The sequence below is a fragment of the Salmo trutta genome, chromosome 18 (assembly GCF_901001165.1).
Source record: "Salmo trutta chromosome 18, fSalTru1.1, whole genome shotgun sequence".
Taxonomy (NCBI): domain Eukaryota; kingdom Metazoa; phylum Chordata; class Actinopteri; order Salmoniformes; family Salmonidae; genus Salmo; species Salmo trutta.
The window spans coordinates 20,303,506-20,319,361 of record NC_042974.1 but is presented as its reverse complement, the minus strand read 5'-3'; the positions used below and the strand labels follow the sequence as shown (position 1 = coordinate 20,319,361).

At 41.5% G+C, this 15,856-nt stretch overlaps 1 pseudogene; it reads right to left on the bottom strand.

Annotated features, from left to right (window-relative positions):
- Positions 1-15,412, bottom strand: part of LOC115152970 (FERM and PDZ domain-containing protein 2-like) — a 66,863-nt pseudogene extending 51,451 nt beyond the window's left edge.
- Positions 15,413-15,856: the final 444 nt, after the last annotated feature.

Sequence of the window (15,856 nt, the reverse complement as noted above, 5' to 3'; positions counted from 1 at the left end):
AACAAAAAGTGATACAGTGGGTTTACAACGGGATACAGAACAGCCCCTAACTATCCAATTATCAAATTTTATTAGCAGGTGATAGACTAAATTACACTTCCCGGTTTAAAGAGATAGAAAGAAGAACATTATGTTTATGTGGGCTTCATTTTACCTGGTCACAATCGATATGTGAAGAACTCGAACGTTCAGTAATATCCTTAGCGTCTTCAACACTGCTCCAACATAATCCTCGTGATCATTGCATGTAGTTTTGTCGTCCTCTCTGTAACTAGGAGCTACAGTCCATCAAGCAACGCAAGACTGTAACCAAACTGTACACCATGCCAGTGCCTCAACACAAAACAGCCAAATCCATTTCTTCCATTACCAGATCCTTGAAATGTTACGGTGTTTCAAAAGTTTTGTTTCTTCCTTTAAATTGCCGCTATTATTAGCCCGCCCTGGCACTAAGAAGTCAATTGGATTACACACACGCAGTTTGACAGGCATCAGGTCAGAGGCGCGACCGCCAATACCGAGCAGGGAAGATCTGTGTTAACAGTCCCCATTTACTTAATACGTCTGACCCCCAGAACCAGCGCTAGAAAATACAGGACCTGTTCCATCAAAGCCGCAAGACAGTAGTAGCTGTAGAAAGCACTAGTAACCTAATGGCTTTTAACAGGCACTTACTCCGTTCGCCAAAGCCTATGAGGAAATGAATGGGGGTTTTGTAGGGTTTTTTGTATAAATGCCGAGGTCTGTGGTAAACACAGCCGTAGGAGATTGTATACGTTTTGTTCAATGAGATAACCTTATGTGAATTTTGAAAAGTGTATGTAATCAAAACAAGCACATAAAGACTTCATAATTTATAAAGGTCATGTTAACTGACTGATATTGTTCAAACAAAACCACAAGACGGTGGTGTCCGGGCATCATTGCTCTAAACCACACTGAACAAATATATGAATGCAACGTCCCATGTTTCATGATCTGAAATAAAAAAATACCCGAAATGTTAAAACTTCTTTGGGAGGTTCAAAATACAAAAATTCAAAATACATTTTTTTTTATATTAAACACTCATGAAAATACAAGTGTCATACATCATTTAAAAGATTAATTTCTTGTTAATCCAGCCACTTTGTCAGATTTCAAAAAGGCTTTACGGCGAAAGCATACTATGCGATTATACAAAAGCATTAAAAACATTTTCCAAACCAACAGAGGTGTCACAAAAGTCAGAAATAACGATAAAATAAATCACTTACCTTTGAAGATCTTCCTCTGTTTGCAATGCGAACAAATGCTCGTTTTGTTCGATAAAGTCCTTCTTTATATCCCAAAAAAGTCATACAAAGGAATCCCAAAAGTTACCAATAAACTTCGTCCAAACAAGTCAAACAACGTTTCTAATCAATCCTCAGTTACCCTAAATTGTAAATAAACGATCAAATTTAAGTCGGAGAATAGTGTGTTCAATACAGGAGATAAATAATGAAGTGCGCGCCCTCATCCATTCGTGCCACAAGACTACAGTCAAAATGAGAGCCACCTTGAAAAACTACAAATTCTAGCTCCTTTTTCAAAAAACATGCCTGAAACCCTTTCTAAAGACTGTTGACAACTAGTGGAAGCCATAGGAACTGCAATCTGGGAGGATTTCCTTTGAATTTCCCATAGACAAGCATTTCAATCGGTGGTCACCTCAACAACAAAAAACTTCCAGGATGAATTCTCCTCGGGTTTTCGCCTGCCATATCAGTTCTGTTATACTCACAGACATTATTTTAAGTTTTAGAAACGTCAGAGTGTTTTCTATCCAATACTACCAATTATATGCATATCCTTTATATGCATAGCTTCTGGGCCTGAGTAACAGACAGTTTACTTTGGGCACGTCAGTCATCCGAACTTCCGAATACTGCCCCCTATCCCTAAGAAGTTTTAAACACACACAAATATATTATTTATCTCAAATTCTGGGCAAAAATGTGTTGACATTTCTGTTAGAGAGCATTTCTCCTTTGCGAAGATAATCCTGACAGGTGTGCTGTTTTATCACACTACAAAAGTTTTGAGGAAGAGTGCAATTGGCATGTGGACTGCATGAATGTCCACCAGAGTTGTTGCCAGAGAGTTTAATGTTCATTTCTAAACCATAAGCTGCCTGAGACGTCCTTTTAGAGAATTCGGCAGTACGTCCAATCGGCCTCACAGCCACAGGCCACGTGTATGGCGTTGTGTGGGCGAGTGGTTTACTGATGTCAATGTTGTGAACAGAGTGCCCCATGGTGGCGGTGGGGATATGGTATGGGCAGGCATTAGCTACGAACAATTGCATTTTATCGATGGCAATTTGAATGCACAGAGAAACCATGATGAGATCCTGATGTTTATGTTTCATGTTATTATGTTTCAGCATAATAATGCAAGGCCCCATGCCACAAGGATCTGTACACAATTCCTGGAAGCTCAACATTTCCCAGTTCTTCCTTGGCCTGAATACTCACCAAACATATCACCCATTGAGCATGTTTTGGATACTCTGGATCAACGTGTATGACAGTGTGTTCCAGTTCACACCAAAATTGTGTATAAACGATCATACAGCAGGTTTTGTAATGATTCCTATGTTGAAGATGTTACAAATATTTGTTGGTCTGATGTGTGTAATGAGGAACATCCGGACGCTACACTTGACGCATTTAAGAAACTACTTCTTTCGGTTACTGATAAGCATGATAGGCCCATCATGAAACTGACTGTTAGAACTACCAAATCCCCATGGATAGATGATGAATTAAAAAAATGTATGGCTGAGAGGGATGAGGCAAAGGGAATAAAAAATAAGTCTGACAACACAGCAGACTGGCAAACATATAGTAAATTGAAAAATCACATAACTAAACTGAAAAAAAGAAGAAGAAACTATACTATGGAACAAAGATAAATGATATAAAGAATGACAGTAAAACGCTAGGCAAGAACGCAAACTTGGTTCCATCTTTCATTGAGGCAGATGGCTTGTTCATAACAACCTGGATGGTAAATTGCTGAGGTTGGTAGCAGAATACATTGTGACTCCATTTTGTCACATCTTCAATTTAAGCCTAGAAGACAGTGTGAGCCCTCAGACATGGAGGGAGGCAAAGGTCATTCCGCCACCCAAGCAGTGGCGGTTCTAGACCACTTCAACTGGGGGGGCCAAGCTGGGGCCAGTTGTACTGTTAGAGGGGCCAGTTACATTAGACGTTATTGTTGTCATATCATTTTCTTCACTGCATTGCAGGCATTAGCAGGCAAAATACCATGTTCATAATCATTAGTGTTCCGTGTTGCCATTGTCTAATAATGGATGTAAAAAAAGAACGATAGCAAAAATGAGTTATGTAAAAATTATTTCATACTCCACATTTAGGGGGGCCACAAGGGGTCCAAAATTGTTGGCACAGGGGCAATGCCCCCCCCGCCCCCCAGAACCACCCCTGCACCCAAGAGTAGTAGAGCACCCTTTAAAGGTTCAAAGAGCTGACCAATCAGCCTGTTAGGTGCTTACACTAGCGAACTTTTGGAAAAAACTTTATTTTATAAAAAACTAATTAACAACAGACTTTCAGCATGCTTATAGGGAAGGGCAGTCAACATGCTCAGCACTGAAACAAATGACTGATTATAGGCTGAAAGAAATTAAGAGTAAGAAGATTGTGGGGGCTGTTTTGTTAGACTTCAGTGCAGCTTTTGATGTCATTTATCTTAATAGATACAAGTGTATGTAAACTTCTGACTTCAACTGTAACTTCAGATCCAGGGCAGAACAGTGGGACAGGACAGCCCCCACTCCTACATCCGAAGCATCAGCCTCCACCATGAACTGATGGGATGGGTCAGGATGAACCAATTTGGGAGCAGTGGTGTAGCAGTGCTTGAGATCCCGGAATGCCCAGTCAACAGCTGAGGACCATGTGACCAGAACCTTGGGAGAGGTGAGTGCAGACAAGGGGGAAGCCAGGGCATGTAACCCCGGATAAAGCGACGATAGAAGTTGACAAATCCCAGGAAACGTTGTAGCTGCACTCGGACATAGGCTTAGGCCAATCCACCACCACTCTCACCTAATCAAGGATGTCATCTAGGTAGACGAAAATGAAGCGGGTTCAACATGTCACGGAGAATGTCATTAACCAGGGCCTGGAACACAGCAGGGGCGTTGGTAAGTCCAAATGGCATGAACAGCATTGTAATGAGACACTCATCCATCCATTGATCTATTAATTCACAGAAACAGGGCTGTGCTTTCCCTCCTGTCCCTTCTCACACTACATACAAGAGCAGATACTTGTTCAGCGGAAAAGAGACATGCTCAAAACAGTCTTACTGTGGGGGATTTCGTTCCTGACAGTTGATACACCGTGGTCTGTAGGAATTCCCATGCTGGGGCACAGTGGGAAAGTTGATATCAAACACATAATAGAACTTGAAGCACACATCCAGTGCCCCAAGCAGTGTACCTTGCTTCAATGCCAGTCCACTAATAACTGTAAACACCTTTGAGCGGTCCCCAAGAGCCAACACAAATGGGTAGGGTCTGGTCACCTCCACCTGGTGCAGGTACTCAACCATGTTGATCCCAACATGTTAGAGAAATCATTTGATTTTAGAATATGAGGACTTGTGCAAAGCATGGAGGCACACTGACAATGCCATCACACACAATTTATTTTGTATTTTTTATAGCCATTTAAATCAATCAAGACCCAATCCCTGTTTGATGCCAACATCGTTCATGAATTTGGGGCTGGGGCTCATAGGTTCATTTACACAACACTAACGACGTTTCCATCCTACAGGGTTTAATTACCTGACTCATTAAAAAAGTCACGACGGGGCTGATGGCAACATGAAATTCAAATAAATGCCTACAGACAATTTGTTCGTTCGACATGGTGGGATAGTTTTGGGTTGTTAAAAATAATTATGCGATAAATGGCGGAGGAAACCGCTTTAAGCGTAAATATTGATATAAAAACCATCATATCGAAGTAAACTTGGAGTGATATGTTTTGTAGTCTTTCCACTACAACAAGCATGCAGTTTATTAGACTACAGATTAAATAAATTAGGATGAACTTCACAGGATGGTGAACGTGCAAGGTGATGAGCTTGATGCTCCTTTCCAATAAATATTGAGGGTCTTATTCTGGTGACATGATGATTGATCCTTGTCTGCCGTTTGACAAATACAAGTAGTATCGCTCCAGACAAACAATTACTTTTCCATTGCAGTTAATTACTAGTCTAGCTAAAACCAAATTCTTTGAAGTCCTCCTGACTTCAGAGTCTGGAATGGCTCTTTGATATTGTTAGCACAATGCGTCAATAATGAAGGGGGTCTGTGCTTTTACTGGTTGGCTCTCCTTTCTGTCTTTCTCACTTAAACACCCACACACAGACCCTGAGTGCCCCTTCTATAACAATGGTTGGATTTTAAAATCCAAACAATGAGAGGTCTCAACCCCGAGGGAAAAAAAAAGATTTGGGAGAAAAAAATCAAACCCTGTCGCACAATTTATTAATGAATATTGCAGTAACCCACAAGAGTCGATTGACCTCCCAGTACGTCAATCTAAGTAACATAATACAAAAATCTCCATCAAAATCTGTCAGTTTAAGCTAGAGCTATCTGGTTTTTTTGCATTGGATGAGTTCATCTTAATCCGCCGACGTCACACTTATGTATCTGCGGTGAAAGGTGGCAGAGCTAGAGCGGTGTCTGTCAGACCGATATCCGGGTAAAACTGAAAAATCACATTTGCATAAGTTTTGGAATGCATGCTGAAATCAATTGTCAGCTCAAGCTCCAGAGGCCCAACTCAGTCCCACAGACACAGATGAGAGAGTACTCATCATAGCTAATTGATGCATAAACAGTATAATAACATAATCTTGTAATTTTCCTATCACAGGTATTTAAGTTTTAAAAATGTTTAATAGGTTTGTCAATTTTTGCTAATTTATCTTCATTTTGTCATTATGGGGTATTGTGCGTAGATTGAGGAAAAACCAGTTTTTTCTCAATTTTAGAATAAGGCTGTAACGTAACAAAATGTGATCCGCTTCAGGAAACTAGGTGTATGTCGCAAGTTACGACTTCACAGGAGAGCCATTTGAATGCAATTTTTTTAAATCTAAATGCATTTTGGGGCAGAAATGCCTTCTTGAACATGTGAACTTCTATGTGCCTTAATAACAAACGTTTATGCCATCTGTAAATACGAAGAAAGTTGTTAAATTTTGAGCCTAGTTGGTTTAGCCAAAGAAAAAGTCAGGAACCTTCCCACTAGACATGATTGGCTGAGATAATGAGTGGGCTGGACATGCTGAGAGAGAGGTTTCAGATTGTTCTGCGGTTTAGCGTTGTGTCTATAACATGAGCTGGTCGTTATGCGTAGATAATCCTTTCTACTGCAGTTTTTTCCCAAAAGATATAATGTTAGCCATGGAAAACTGAAAATATGTTGCTACTGCTCTCAATAACATTGCTGCCCTGAATTTATCAGGTGCTATCGACAAAGGTTAGTGGGAAAAAGTTGTGATGGACTACTTTCTGGAGGACGATCGTGCCATGCTGACTCTCTGACTCTGAAAATGAATCAGACGGTGAGGAAATCCCTGATTTAGGTAAAAACATTTTCATTGAAAAATACATTATAGAGACTTCTGATGACAATGATGGGGGAAGAAACAACAATCAACAGTGTTGTTGTCATGGAAGAAGTTGACCGAGTTTTGAAATCAGTGGAATGTCTGTGCAAAGTAAATGGAAACGATACAGCATGTCTTATTTTATTAATTGGGTTGCAGTCTACTGTGAAGCTTTCATCCATGTCTACGGGTAATAGTCTAGCTACAGTTTCAGATATTATACGTTTCTAATTTTGTCAAAGTTATTTTCATTGCAAATTAAAGCTTGCTGTTAGCTGGCTAGCTGAAGTTCGATGGCTGGCCTGCTAGCTAACATTGAACCTATTTGGTTAACTTTAGCTAGCTATGACAATTACTTTGTATTGCTAGTACTCTATGGATTGGGATTATAGTTCATTGTTTAGCTAGCTAGCTAACAAAAGACCCCAAGTTAAAAATTGCTGTTATCTACATTTACATTTACATTTAAGTCATTTAGCAGACGCTCTTATCCAGAGTGACTTACAAATTGGTGCATTCACCTTATGATATCCAGTGGAACAACCACTTTACAATAGTGCATCTAAATCTTTTAGGGGGGAGGGGGGTAGAAGGATTACTTTATCCTATCCTAGGTATTCCTTAAAGAGGTGGGGATTCAGGTGTCTCCGGAAGGTGGTGATTGACTCCGCTGTCCTGGCGTCGTGAGGGAGCTTGTTCCACCATAGGGATGCCAGAGCAGCGAACAGTTTTGACTGGGCTGAGCAGGAACTGTGCTTCCTCAGAGGTAGGGGGGCCAGCAGGCCAGAGGTGGATGAGCGCAGTGCCCTCGTTTGGGTGCAGGGACTGATCAGAGCCTGAAGGTACGGAGGTGCCGTTCCCCTCACGGCTCCGTAGGCAAGCATCATGGTCTTGTAGCGGATGCGAGCTTCAACTGGAAGCCAGTGGAAAGAGCGGAGGAACGGGGTGACATGAGAGAACTTGGGAAGGTTGAACACCAGACGGGCTGCGGCGTTCTGGATGAGTTGTAGGGGTTTAATGGCACAGGCAGGGAGCCCAGCCAACAGCGAGTTGCAGTAATCCAGACGGGAGATGACAAGTGTCTGGATTAGGACCTGCGCCGCTTCCTGTGTGAGGCAGGGTCGTACTCTGCGAATGTTGTAGAGCATGAACCTACAGGATCGGGTCACCGCCTTGATGTTAGCGGAGAACGACAGGGTGTTGTCCAGGGTCACGCCAAGGCTCTTAGCACTCTGGGAGGAGGACACAATGGAGTTGTCAACCGTGATGGCGAGATCATGGAACGGGCAGTCCTTCCCCGGGAGGAAGAGCAGCTCCGTCTTGCCGAGGCTCAGCTTGAGATGGGTGTTGTATGTGGAGGATGAGAGCTGCAGTAGATATCTCAGATAGGGGGGAGTGAGGCCTAAGAGGGTTTTATAAATAAGTATCAACCAGTGGGTCTTACGACGGGTATACAGAGATGACCAGTTCACAGAGGAGTATAGAGTGCAATGATGTGTCCTATAAGGAGCATTGGTGGCAAATCTGATGGCCGAATGGTAAAGAACATCTAGCCACTCGAGAGAACTCTTACCTGCCGATCTATAAATTATGTCTGCGTAATCTAGCATGGGTAGGATGGTCATCTGAATCATAACTGTGACCTTAATTACCTACCGTCTGTAAGCTGTTATTGTCTTAATGACAGTTCCACGGGTGCATGTTCATTAATTGCTTATGGTTCATTGAACAAGTATGGGAAACAGTATTTAAAACCTTTACAATGAAGATCTGTGAGGTTATTTGGATTTTTACGAATTATCTTTGAAAGACAGGGTCCTGAAAATGTACGTTTCTTTTTTTGCTGAGTTTACGTGTTTGTTTTGGGCTTTGTCCCTGTCGTTTTCATGACGTACTTTATTTTGGGTGGAGAAATAAAAAAAACGATTACATATTCCTGCGCCTGTCTCTTATCATTATACAGCGTGACAAACGTTCATTCTCTTGAGAGGAATTATTGTGCATTATTTCATTGTCAATTGGGTGTAGAGATTGTTGACATTACTGCTTAATGTAATATTGTATATTGGATTTAAATTGTAGTAATTTTCTATTTCTTTTATCCTGTTGCCCTCTGTACACAGACCACATGTATACTGTTTCATCATTAAACTCCTAGACTGGGTTTCTGTGTCTGTCATCACTCTTTGACCAGAGTGCAGTCCGGGAATCTGTTTACTCCCAGTGGCCTATCCACACATTAGAGAGCACCAGACTCCGTTTTAATAATATAACTTATTTTGAATTGAAGTCAGGAATGAGTGAGTCACTCAGCCCATTGCTGTTCCTGCTTCCGTTGCCTATTTGAGTGTTAGTTTAATATCCTACTGATTCTGTGATCACCAAGCCTCATGCAACTGAAAAATGTTGGACAAAGCAACTTCACACAAAAAATACGCTTTTTTTCCTTCTTTCTCAGAAGAAGCTGTAACTGGACCATGTATCACACATATAGATGCATATACAGTATTTGTTCATCAACGTCTTTATGCTTTCGTTAAATGACTATTTCAAAATGCAGATGTTTATTTCAACTACATCCCAACTACATTTTAGTTGCACTTCCCCCCAGCTTCATGACCACGGGTAAAACCTTGCTAAGATGATCAATGTATTTGTTGCAACTTGAGGAACTGCTCACCAGGCACAGCAAGAGTTGTCTGGACCATTATGCTCTTCTGCTATTCTAAGGATGTGTAACAGAAGAGGGATACCATGAGTGGACACAGAATACCAACTGGGATGGATCCAGAGGCAAATGTGGCCTACCAGTGAACCTCTGAGTGTTCATCATTAATACTGTGTCTCAGAAGTTTCTGTCCATGAGTGATGCAACCCGAAAAAGCATTAAAGACAGAGTTAATGAATACTTGAGGTAACGGAGAAAGTCTGGACATGACCTGCTCTCCCTTATGTAAGGACTTAGGCACTTTACTATGTTTACTTTGTAGGCTACAGTCTCATTGTCCTGTTGATTTTTGTCAGACAGCACAGTAGCCTAATAAACATATACACTTTAAAACAGGTAATTTATTTTTAACAAATTCAATAATATATTTGTACCGCTGTAGATGCTGTGTTTTTTTTTTTAAATACAGTTCTCGGTTTACAGTAGTGTGCCCGGATCTGCCAGAGTGGCCCGTCTGCCCGGGTCTGCCAGAGTGGCCCGTCTGCCCGGATCAGCCAGAGTGGCCCGCCTGCCCGGATCTGCCAGAGTGGCCCGCCTGCCCGGATCTGCCAGAGTGCCCCGCCTGTCCTCCGGTCCAGCCCGAGTGGCCCGCCTGTCCTCCGGCCCAGCCCGAGTGGCCCGCCTGTCCTCCGGCCCAGCCCGGGGTCTGCGCCTTTAGGGGAGGTACTGTCACGTCCTGACCAGCAGAGGGGGCAATTGTATTAGTTTTGGTCAGGACGTGGCAGAGATTTTGTGTTACGTGTGAGTTGGTTGTTGGACTCCCAATTGAAGGCAGGTGTGTTGAGTTGCCTTTGATTGGGAGTCCTATATAGTAGTGTGTGTTTTTCCTTGTGGTTGTGGGTAATTGTTTCTGTTCAGTTGTGTTTCAGCTGTCAGTGCTGTTGAGCTGTCGGTGTTTTCTTGTTTTGTAGTGTTCCAGTGTTCTTTTTTTATTTAAATCATGAACACTAACTCCGCTGCACCTTGGTCTTCTTCTCTCCATGACGACAGCCCTTACATAGTGATGGACAGCTGGAGGCATTTTGAAAACATGTTTTCAAACACTGTTTTTCACAAGTGTAGCAGGTTGTGAACTCTGCAAACAATAATTCCAATCCGAGAATGAGAATAGTAAATGACAGTAATTAATACACTGCTCCAAAAAATAAAGGGAACACTTAAACAACACAATGTAACTCCAAGTCAATCACACTTCTGTGAAATCAAACGTTGTGCTTACAGCCCAACACCGTGCAGGACGTTTGGCATTTGCCAGAGAACACCAAGATTGGCAAATTCGCCACTGGCGCCCGAGCTCTTCACAGATCAAAGCAGGTTCACACTGAGCACATGTGAAAGACGTGACAGAGTCTGGAGACGCCGTGGAGAACGTTCTGCTGCCTGCAACATCCTCCAGCATGACCGGTTTGGCGGTGGGTCAGTCATGGTGTGGGGTGGTATTTCTTTGGGGGGCCGCACAGCCCTCCATGAGCTCGCCAGAGGTAGCCTGACTGCCATTAGGTACTGAGATGAGATCCTCAGACCCCTTGTGAGACCATATGTTGGTGCGGTTGGCCCTGGGTTCCCCCTACTGCAAGACAATGCTAGACCTCATGTGGCTGGAGTGTGTCAGCAGTTCCTGCAAGAGGAAGGCATTGATGCTATGGACTGGCCCGCCCGTTCCCCAGACCTGAATCCAATTGAGCACATCTGGGACATCATGTCTTGCTCCATCCACCAGCGCCACGTTGCACCACAGACTGTCCAGGAGTTGGCGGATGCTTTAGTCCAGGTCTGGGAGGAGATCCCTCAGGAGACCATCCGCCACCTCATCAGGAGCATGCCCAGGCGTTGTAGGGAGGTCATACAGGCACGTGGAGGCCACACACACTACTGAGCCTCATTTTGACTTGTTTTAAGTACATTACATCAAAGTTGGATCAGCCTGTAGTGTGGTTTTTCACTTTAATTTTGAGTGTGACTCCAAATCCAGACCTCCATGGGTTGATAAATTGGATTTCCATTGATTATTTTTGTGTGATTTTGTTGTCAGCACATTCAACTATGTAAAGAAAAAAGTATTTAATAAGATTATTTCATTCATTCAGATCTAGGATGTGTTATTTTAGTGTTCCCTTTATGTTTTTGAGCAGTGTATGTTCATTCAATACATGGAATACAAAAGAAGCCATCCAGCCATCATGGGATATTAGCAGAATGGTAGAGTCTTGCCAAGGAGATCAAGAGGGAGGGTAGGCAAGGAGGGTAGGAGGAGCATTATATTTAAAGAAACTGCACAGTAGCCTAACAAACATATGTATTTAGATTTTATTAGATTTTTTTTATAGAATTCAATAATATACCGTGGCAAAAAAAGTATGTGAACCCTTTGAAATTATCTGGATTTCTGCATAAATTGGTTTTAAAATTTGATCTGATCGTCATCTAAGTCACAACAAAAGACAAACATAGTGTGCCTAAACTAATAACACACACATTATTGTATTTTCTTGACTATATTGAATACATCAGTTAAACATTCACATTGTATGTTGGAAAAAGTTTGTGAACCCCTAGGCTAATGACTTCTCCAAAAGCTAATTGGAGTCAGGTGTCAGCTCACCTGGAGTACAATCATTGAGACGAGATTGGAGATGTTGGTTAGAGCTGCCCTGCCCTATAAAAAAACACTCACAAAGTGTCAAATTTGAGTTTGCTATTCACAAGAAGCATTGACTAATGTGAACCATGCTTTGAACAAAAGAGATCTCAGTAGACCCAAGATTAAGAATTGTTGACTTGCATGAAGCTGGAAAGGGTTACAAAAGTATCTCTAAAAGTCTTGATGTTCATCAGTCCATGGTAAGACAAATTGTCTATAAATGGAGAAAGTTCAGCACAGCGCATAATGCTCAGTAAGGTGAAGAAGAATCTTAGTGTCAGCTAAAGACAAAGAAATCTTTGGAACATGCTAACATCTCTGTTGATGAGTCTACGATATGTAAAACACTAAACAAGAATGGTGTTCATTGGCGGACACCACTGAAGAAGCCATTGCTGTCCAAAAAAACATTGCTGCACATCTGAAGTTCGCAAAAGAGCACCTGGATGTTCCACAGCGCTACTGGCAAAATATTCGGTGGACAGATTAAACTAAAGTTGAGTTGTTTGGAAGGAACACACAACACTGTGTGGAGGAAAAAAAGGCACCGCACACCAACATCAAAACTCATCCCAACTGTAAAGTATGGTGAAGGAAGCATCATGGTTTGGAGCTGCTTTGCTGCCTCTTTTGCATAGCCCACCAAATGCATTGTTTTCTAACCACATCTGGATAGATCCGTAATGAATTTCTATGGGAAGAAATATCACTGAATGACAGAAATATCACTGAATGACAGAAATATCACTGAATGACAGAAATATTGGAACAAAGTAGGCTAATGAAGGTAACAAATTGCTGCTTGCTGAAACATTATAACATCCAATTGTTATAATAGGATTTGAAGCAATAGCCTACCTGCGTGTGGTCAACTATTTCAGCACCGTTTCGCGCTTCTTTCAGACAAGCATGGGGACTTTTTTTTTCTCTGAATTGCAGTCACCTGACCGGTCACGGAAACCCTGAGGCTACTGTAAAATTCATTTTCATTTTTCTTGGAATAGAAACACCATAATATTGATTATTTTAATTAAGCTAAATTTCTAACAGTGTAAACAGCACAACAAATACTGTAAATGTTGACCAAACAAATACTATATACATATTAAAACAAATTATAATCAATCCAATACAGTCTGTTCTAACAAAAAAAACGTTTTAAAGTCTCTAGTACAGCCAATAAAAAAACTGTCAAATTCAATCGCTTTTGCCGACACGTTGCGGTTTATTCATTGTTTAATTATTTAAGGCTTCCTTTTGTTATCTCATTTTATAACTAAAATGCTTGACTGTATTTAAAAACATGGATGACTTGTATGATTTATGTAGACCTATAAAGGAGGCCTTTATGCCAATAAGTACAGTAAGTTATGCTAAAACAGCTACAGCAAACAGGACTCTTAGGCTTACAACTCCATGTCATTTCAAGAACTTAGCTTCTCAAAGATGCCCTCTGGTGGTCAAACTACTATTAATGGCAACAATGGCTGACAGTAAAATAATATGATGTCATTCATTCTAATATCCCATAGAATTATGCGGCACCCCGCAAGCTGTGTTGCAGTATGATGCAACTTTTAAAGGAAGAACCATCGAAAGGGAAAAGAGTTAGGGAGTGAACTGGGACCGGCTGATTCACTATGAGTAAAGCCTTTTTTATACGTGCGTGAATGAGCATGTCTATGCTGGAAATAGAATGCATGGGAGTCAATAAGAGAAAACAGACCTGCTGTGAGTGTCAATGGCATCACAAGTATATAGAACGCCAAATTGGAATACAAATGTTCTCACGGCTCAATGCTGATAAAATGAGCTGATAAATTCTCTGAAAATAGACTATGTGCATTGTTACCAAGTCTGGAATTGTGGACTGTTTTTCATCATGAATCTTGTTCTGGAGGCAGTTCTGCAGAGTACTAGCTGGCTGTCACTAGCTGGCACAGCCACAAAGTCATAAAATCTGATTTTAAACCGAACCCTAACCTGAACCCTAACCTTCAAACAAGGCCAATACATTTTTACAATATAGCCAGTGGGCCTATCTAAGGGGAAATCACTCAGTTCTGCCTCCAGGACAAGACTGATGACAAATGTCAACATGCTTTGTGAAGTTCATTACAGAGTGTCAATTTAGTGTAAATACATGTAACTGCAAGCCAATATATATATATATATATATATATATATATATATATTGGCTTGCAGTTACATGTATTTATATATATATATATATATATAGGCTAGATCTTATGAAAACAATTTAGCAATGTATGAATGCAACGTTATTGTCACGACTTCCACCGAAGGTGGCTCCTCTCCCTGTTCAGGCGGTGCTCGGCAGTTGTCGTCGCCGGCCTACTAGCTGCCACCTATCCCATTTTCCTTTTTCGTTTAGTACTGTCTAGTTTTACACACCTGTGTTTAGTTGTTCTGTTTGTGGGGGGTTTATTTTTCCCCGCTGCAGGTTAGGCTGTGTGTGGGATTGTTACTGCTTTGTGCTGTAAGGGGTGCGTGCCTGCACCACGGGCTTTGTTTCATTTTCATACGGTATGTTTACCGTGGGCAGTTTGGCTCGTTAGTTTGCGGCATAGAGGTTTCTCCGCTGTGTGTGCTGTAATTTCTCCCTTGTGGGTGGAGGCTCCATTTGTGCAGTCTTCCCGTTGTGTTTTGTGCTGTGCTGTTGGACACACCTGGAATAAACGGTTGTTTCCCTTAAACCCATCTGCTCTCCTGCTCCTGATTCCACACCCCCCCCTCTTCCCGAGAGGCGTCGTTACAGTTATTCTACATTTATAAACTGGATTGTGTTTTGAATGATATATCACATTGTCAATGTCATTTTCTTGACCTCATCACCGTTGTTGCTTACAGCCGATTTGATTGCACAGTTCAAACAAAGTGGTTCAAATTAATCACATCTGGTTTAGAGATTGAGTGAGTTGTTTGTGGAAAGAGAATTCAAGGAATTGTTATGATTTTCCCTACATTGCTCAGTAAAGGTTAAAAAATAAATTTGAGCTGTGGGCAATGGTTTATCTGACAAATAGATTACCTATTTGAAAGAAATGCACCAGTTACTACTGTTTATTAAGATCATGGGCATGTAGCCTAGGTTACGGCTGGAAAACTTAAGGAATGATGTAACTCAGATTTCAAAAGAGAATACAACTCTTTATAATAGCTTTTCCTGACAATTACACTGGCATACACTACGCTGTCTATGTGAATGAACGCTTACTGCTGTCGCATGTGGATAACAGAGTCCCCTGTGTTATTTCTGCTTAAGACTCAGCTTTCTGGCTTACCTGCCCTGATTGGGATCATTTCCCTCCTCCATGGTGACCATGGGCCCCTCCTCAACTGCCTCCTCCATGGTAACCACGGTCACCTGCTCCGCCTCCTCCATTACCACGGCGCCCTCCTCAACTGCCTCCTCAATGGTGACCACATTCACCTGGTTGGCTGGCTCACAAGCCGATACTGAAAAGCATGCATACTATTTAAGTAATACACTTTGTGGTGGAAACAAGTGCCATATTTCATTTCCCCAAAAATGTGGAATGACATATACAACTATATTTTGAATGGTTCAAATGATTTGGTTCCAAATGTGACTGGGGACATGGAGAGACTTATTAGGCTACACATTTTCAATAACCACGTATGACCACAAAAGTCTGTGTATGACCAGTTACAGTAAAATAATGTGGTTGTAAATGTGACTGGCTATATGCCTACATCATAGAAAATATACATACATTGTAATAATTATAATTACTAGTAATGCCACTGTGGGA